The sequence below is a fragment of the Nannospalax galili genome, unplaced genomic scaffold (assembly GCF_000622305.1).
Source record: "Nannospalax galili isolate Female #2095 unplaced genomic scaffold, S.galili_v1.0 scaffold1684, whole genome shotgun sequence".
Classification (NCBI taxonomy): domain Eukaryota; kingdom Metazoa; phylum Chordata; class Mammalia; order Rodentia; family Spalacidae; genus Nannospalax; species Nannospalax galili.
The window spans coordinates 163160-169159 of NW_008351025.1; the positions used below are offsets into that span (position 1 = coordinate 163160).

Consider the following 6000-nt stretch of genomic DNA (forward strand, 5'->3'; position numbering starts at 1 on the left):
TACCTAGGGCTCAGCTTCCTCAGCCTTTCAATGATGTCTTACTCACCCTGGTCCCTGTGTGAAGCTCTTTCTACTTGAGATAGCTATAGTAGTTTTTGACACATCAACCAAAATCTGGTTAGAAGCATAGACTTTTTTTGCAAGTGATAAATTTAACTTTCTCATTTACCTTAACAGCATCACTGCATGGTATAAGGCAGACATGCACTGTTTAAATCCTCATGCAGTACTTACTGCTATTGGGACTTGTAGACACCCTCAGAATCTTCTGGGCTATGCCATCTGTCTCAAATATACTAACATATAGGCACATACAATGGATTAGAGAGAGAGAGAGAGAGAGTTTGACACAGGGTCTCTTGTAGCCAACGCTGGTCTTGAATTCTTGATCCTATCTCAGTCTCCCCCAAACCAGTTTGAAAGTGTTGTTTTAAAAGTTACTTTTTTGTCAGGCGTGGTGGCGCACACCTTTAATCCCAGCACTAAGGCAGGCAGATCTCTGTGAGTTCAAGGGCAGCCTGGTCCACATAGTGAGTTCCAGGACAGCTGGGGCTACAGGGAGACCCTGTCTCAAAAAAGACCAAAAAAAAAAAAAAAAAAAAGGCTCCTTTTTACAGAGAAGCGCTAGCCTACCTAAACTACCTAAACAGATGTTTTAATCCACTTTTGGTTTTTTGAGACAGAGTCTCACTATGCTGTCCTGCCTGACTGGCAAAATCCACACATTTTTAATGTGTGTGTGTGCATGCATGTATCTGTGTGTGTGCATGAGCATGTGGAGGATGGAGGACAACTTCAGGCATCGTCCTTAGAAATGCTGCTTACCTATCCTTTAAGATGGGGTCTCTCACTGGCCTGAAGTTCACCAAGTGGGTAGATGGACCAGAGTGAGCCTCAGGGACCCTGTCTCTGATGTCTCGGTCTTGCTGGCATTGAGATTACAACATGAGCCACCATGCCCAGCATTTTTATGTGGGTACGGGGGATCAAACTCACATCCTACTGCTTGCTAGGGAAGCACTTTACTGAAAGAACTATCTCTTTAGCGCTTAATCCACACATTTCAGTATGTCTGATTTCTAAAATGCAGATGTACCTTAGTTTATAAATTTGAATGGGTTCCTCATTCATCCTTCATTTCCACCAACATCGTTAAATCAACATTGTGTTCTATGGCTGCTGGCATAAGGTTATGATACATATATTCTGGTTTACATGGCTCATGACTCCCAGAGCCTGTGCCATGTATATATACTCAGATGGACACAAGGGGGTGTACCCAGCTCTAGCGTGTAGGTAGCCTGCACTGGAGACCCACCCAATGGATCTCAAGTGGCCATTTATCTTTACATCAGTAAGCCTGTTTCCCTGAGTTTTATGAGCCAGTGGAGCAATTTAACTGAGCCACAGGAGGCAGGCATGGGTGCTCCAATTTGTAGCCTGACATGTGACTGGATCTCAGGCGGGGTGGTTTCAGGGATCATGCCCTTCATGTGTGTGATCTAACTTAGTCTCAGAACTAAACTGGACCGGAAGAAAGTCATCTGGCGGCTGCTGCAGAATCTCTCCCTTGCTAGCGGCAGACAATTCCACATTTCTTGGGACAGTGAGTGATCTGAGTTGTAACAGGAGACACGGAGTTTGAGTTTTTCTCTTTTTTTCACATACCAAACTATTACATTAAGACAGTAAATTAATCTTCCAGTTACAAAAACATTATAATCATGCTCCAAATCTTGGTCCAAATCCAACGAAGAATGAAATTATAGCAACTGTGTCACTGACGCTGAAGTAACCACTAAACTACACTTTAACCTTCTGGCTTATTTTCCCAGCTTCAGACATAAAGGCCTCACAGACTTTCTCAATGGCACAGGTAAGAATATAAGCCAATAACAATCCATTCTTGAACTGACGGTAACTGTTCCATCTGTACAAGAACTACAAATGTATAAAGCATCAGAAATCCTAAGTATGCCAACGTGTTAAACCAGAATTTTATGACTGTAGCATGATAAAAAGTGTAAAACTTTCATGTGATTGGAAGCTTTTTTGATTTTGTATCTCCATTTCATTCTTCCCTTCACTACTGTCCAAAACCCTTACTTCTTTAAACACTTCCATGGGTATCTCTTCTGCTATGTTTTGAAAGTTATTCTCACTGTCTTCCATAGTCATCTGAGAAGCATCTTGAGATTGTGAGATATGGGGTGTTCTAGTTTGTTCTTCATTGATGTGACAAAACACTTTGACCAATGCCAACTTGGGAAGGAAAGGGCTTATTCAGCTTACATCTCCCGGGTCACAGTTCATCAGGGAGCCCAAGGTAGGAACTCAGGGCAGGAACCTGGAGGCAGGAGCTGGAGCACAGGCCATGGAGGAATGCTGCCTACTGGCTTGCTCCCCTGGCCCCTGCTCAGCCTGCTTTCTTATGCAACACAGGCCCACCTGCCCAGGGGTGGCACCACCCACAGTGGGCTGGGCCCTCCCACATCACTCATCAAGAAGATGCCCCTCAGACAGGGCCACAGGCCAGTCCAATAGAGGCAATTCCCCGATTGAGGCTCCCTCAGCCCAGGTGTGTCACGTTGACACTGAAGCCGTCCAGCACAGGGGGCATTTCAGCCTTGGTTTATACTCTTACAATCAGATGGCAGGTGAACTAAAATGCTTAGCGTGACCTTATACCAGGGATTTTTTTGTCATATACAATCGTCCCATCCACATATCGGAAAACAACATCTGCGTACAAGTGTGGGCTACAAAAGGGCTAAGTCTTAAGAAACGCTAACTTAAGGCAAGCTGAATTACTCGTTTTTCAGTTCGTAAGTGAGCAATTTCACAGCCGTGGTTTCACCCTGTCTCAAGGATTGTTCTTGTAATTCAACTACTAGTTGGCCAAAATCACCGGAATATCGTTTCAGTTCTTCTGAAGTGTCATCTACCAGGTCACTCTGCTTTGCTTCATATGCCACTGAATGACAGCTCTTACAGGCAGCTAATTCTTCACCACGTTCCATAAAAAACGGGCCATGACCTGCCTCTTCATAAGGCAAGCTCAAATGAACAGTTCATTAAGTGGATAAGGAGAGCGCTTGGTTTCTGGGTCATCAGTACCTACAATACCGTCTTTGGTTCTTTTCTTTTTTCCTTCTTCCATAGTTGTATCAATCTTTGGTTTGTAGGGCTGGGCTGTTTTAATGAAATGATTACGTCTCACTTTTTCCTTTTTATCTGTCCTACTGCCAAAAGTTTCATGACTCTTTCACAACTGGAGCACTGCTGGAGGTATTTCGACCAGACCTTCGATTATTTTCACTGAGACAATTATAAATTAATCGAAAGCGTTTTCTTGTGTATGTGCATCTGTAGGTCCCTCCCATAAGATATTCAACAAGTCCGATACCAATTAGAGTGATCTTGTATCCTGGAGGGAGATTACCCTGTTTAACATCTCGAACGAGATGAAATAGCATTGGGTTAGCTGGACCTTGCTTAGTGGGGTAAAGTTCTTCCAGCCTGGGAATGGTGAGGACTTTATGCATTCTTACTCCATTTTCAATAAGAAGTTTTTACAAATGAAACTCTATTACAAGGGCATCAAGCATAGCTTGTTCCAAGGATCCAACCAGCCACTGCTGTCCATAAACAAGTATGTGATTTTTGGCAATGTCAACTCAGTCCCATGCCAGTGTAAGAATAAGCTGGCCAAATGCAGATGCATTAGTATCTTTTAGCAGTGCAGTAAATATTGCAACATCTGTATATTGATGCTCCTCTGACCCAATGTGGAGAAGAGTGATAAGCTCTTTTTCTTCATGCACTCCGTCAGTTTGAAATGAACGAACTCCTTCACTCTGGCTAAAGTTAAATGTCTTTTTGACTGTTGAAATAATATCAGATGCTGCTGCGTCAGGAAGATTCCCCCCCTTCTTCTGTTTACGAATATATGCCAGTAAATCTGCAGCTCCACCTGTTCCTTCACGCACAACAACTGGAACAGGTGGACTTTCCTGAAGGTATTCTAGAACTGTCAGGATAACATTTGCCCACCTTCAAATATCAGGGCCACAGCAGGGACTCCTTGCCCAATTCTTGCATGAATTCTTTGCTGATTAATAGTTTTTCAAGTTCTCTTCTCAGTGTGACTTCTGCCCCATACTTTCCCACAGCGCCATCATCCACCAAGATGAAATGGGAGTGGAGATTGTTCAGAACATTCAATTTGCTCAGGGTATTCAATAAGGTTCTCCCAACAAGATAATCTGTTTTCTCTTACTCCCCAGGGAGCTATTCCAATAGTGCCAATCTTTCGGGATGATCTGGAAGCACGTTGAGGGTGTCACCAACATGTTTAACCACACCTGTGTTACTCCTCCAGTTAAAATCCAGGCTCCTGTTCTAACTGCAGCTTTAATAGGACCTTTTTCAGCAACTGCTTGATTCGTGGATGAAATTCAAACTTCTGTGTGCCTCCATGTACAGAGGTAACAAGTTTGGGTGATTCCGTTTGCCATTCTTTAAGCAGAAGTTACAGAACAACTTCAGGTTTGGTATCATATGGTAGTCTCACATACCTAGCTCTGTAGGAATGAGAGCCTCCTTGAAAACTGATGATTCCACAGGCATCTGCTGGACTCTGTTCTGGGTGCTTTTCCATAGACCATTCTTCTACTGTCTGATTAAAACGTTCACCCAATTTCACATCTGAGTATTCATGGCAAGACTTGCAGTGAAACAAGCATGTTGTTGCTGACAAATCTGGCATTCTGGAAGACATCCTGCTCAAGTCCTTGATCTAAATGACTTTCCTTGTAAGAAATCTTCAAATCTGGTGCCTGGCCATTCTCCTGACAGAGGGACTCTGGAAGGGCAGCAGCTCGTCCAGCCCCATCCCTCCACCTCTGCGGCCTGTAGCCATCCATCGGAAAGCATCTCTGCAGGCTGTGACACAGGACAGCCCAGGAAAGCTTCTCCCTACTAACTCAGCTGTGGCACTAGGAATCTTTCATAATTGTGCAACCAGCTCCCCCAGCCACAGGGACACACCGCCTTGCAGCGATGTGGCTGAGGCAGACCACGTGACGGGCTGCTGAGTTTTACTTTTTGAAAAAATATTTTATTTACTATTTTTATTTTACGTATGAGTGTATTTCCTGCATGTAGGTGAGTGCACATGTGTCATGCAATGCTTACAGAGGTGGGAAGAAAGCACTGGATCCCCTGGAACTGGAGTTACAGACAGTTGTTGTCTGCCATGTGGGTGCTGGGAATCGAATCCCGGTCCTCTGTGAAAACAGCCAGTGCTCTTACCCGATGAGCCACCTCTCCAATCCCAAGCATGAATTCTCTTTAATAAATTGTGAAAAAGCTACAATCTTTGATCTTCCCCCAAAAGTGCAGAACCTACAACCTGTCAGAAGAGGGAGCTGGTGTCAAACACTGCAGCACTTGAGCACAGCGGGGATAAACGTACAGCCGGATGAGAAGGCCCATTTCAGCAGGTGTCGAAAGGCCTCTACACTCTCCCAGGCAGGCACCCTGCTGCCTCATTCACACACTCCTCAGCCAATGCCTCACCTGTTGCACTAGCCTTTAGTTCAGTTCCTGGAAAATGTCCGACCCAGCCTGGAGCCCTGCAAAGTCAACTCCCTCTGAGGGTGAAGGGTCCAGCCCTGGTTAAATTCTGGCCACCCTTCAGATCTCAATTCAACACCACCCATGGGTGCCTTCCATAATTCCCAGCGCACCTCAGTTCCCTTAGTCCTGTCGTACCTCTCCTCCTAGCACATTACTATCTTGCCCAGCAGCTACTCAAGTTAGCAGTGGCACACGGAGTCCATTCCCCATTAGACTCTCAGGCCCATGAGTATCTGCTTTAATCATCCCCATAACAAGCCAGGTACCAAACAAATGGAAGGTCCTAGTAAGGACCTGCAGGATGGAATGATCAGCTCAAATGCCTATATTCTGTCTACTCTGTCAACACCAGCCGCCCCC

The 6000-nt window shown here is 44.9% G+C and overlaps 1 protein-coding gene and 1 pseudogene across 3 annotated transcripts in view; both read right to left on the bottom strand.

The window, feature by feature from the left end:
* Window positions 1-6000, bottom strand: part of Tnrc6c (trinucleotide repeat containing adaptor 6C) — an 82848-nt gene that overhangs the window by 66660 nt on the left and 10188 nt on the right. The gene's annotated exons all lie outside the window — the stretch shown is intronic.
* LOC103746023 lies at window positions 2681-4768 on the bottom strand (annotated as a pseudogene).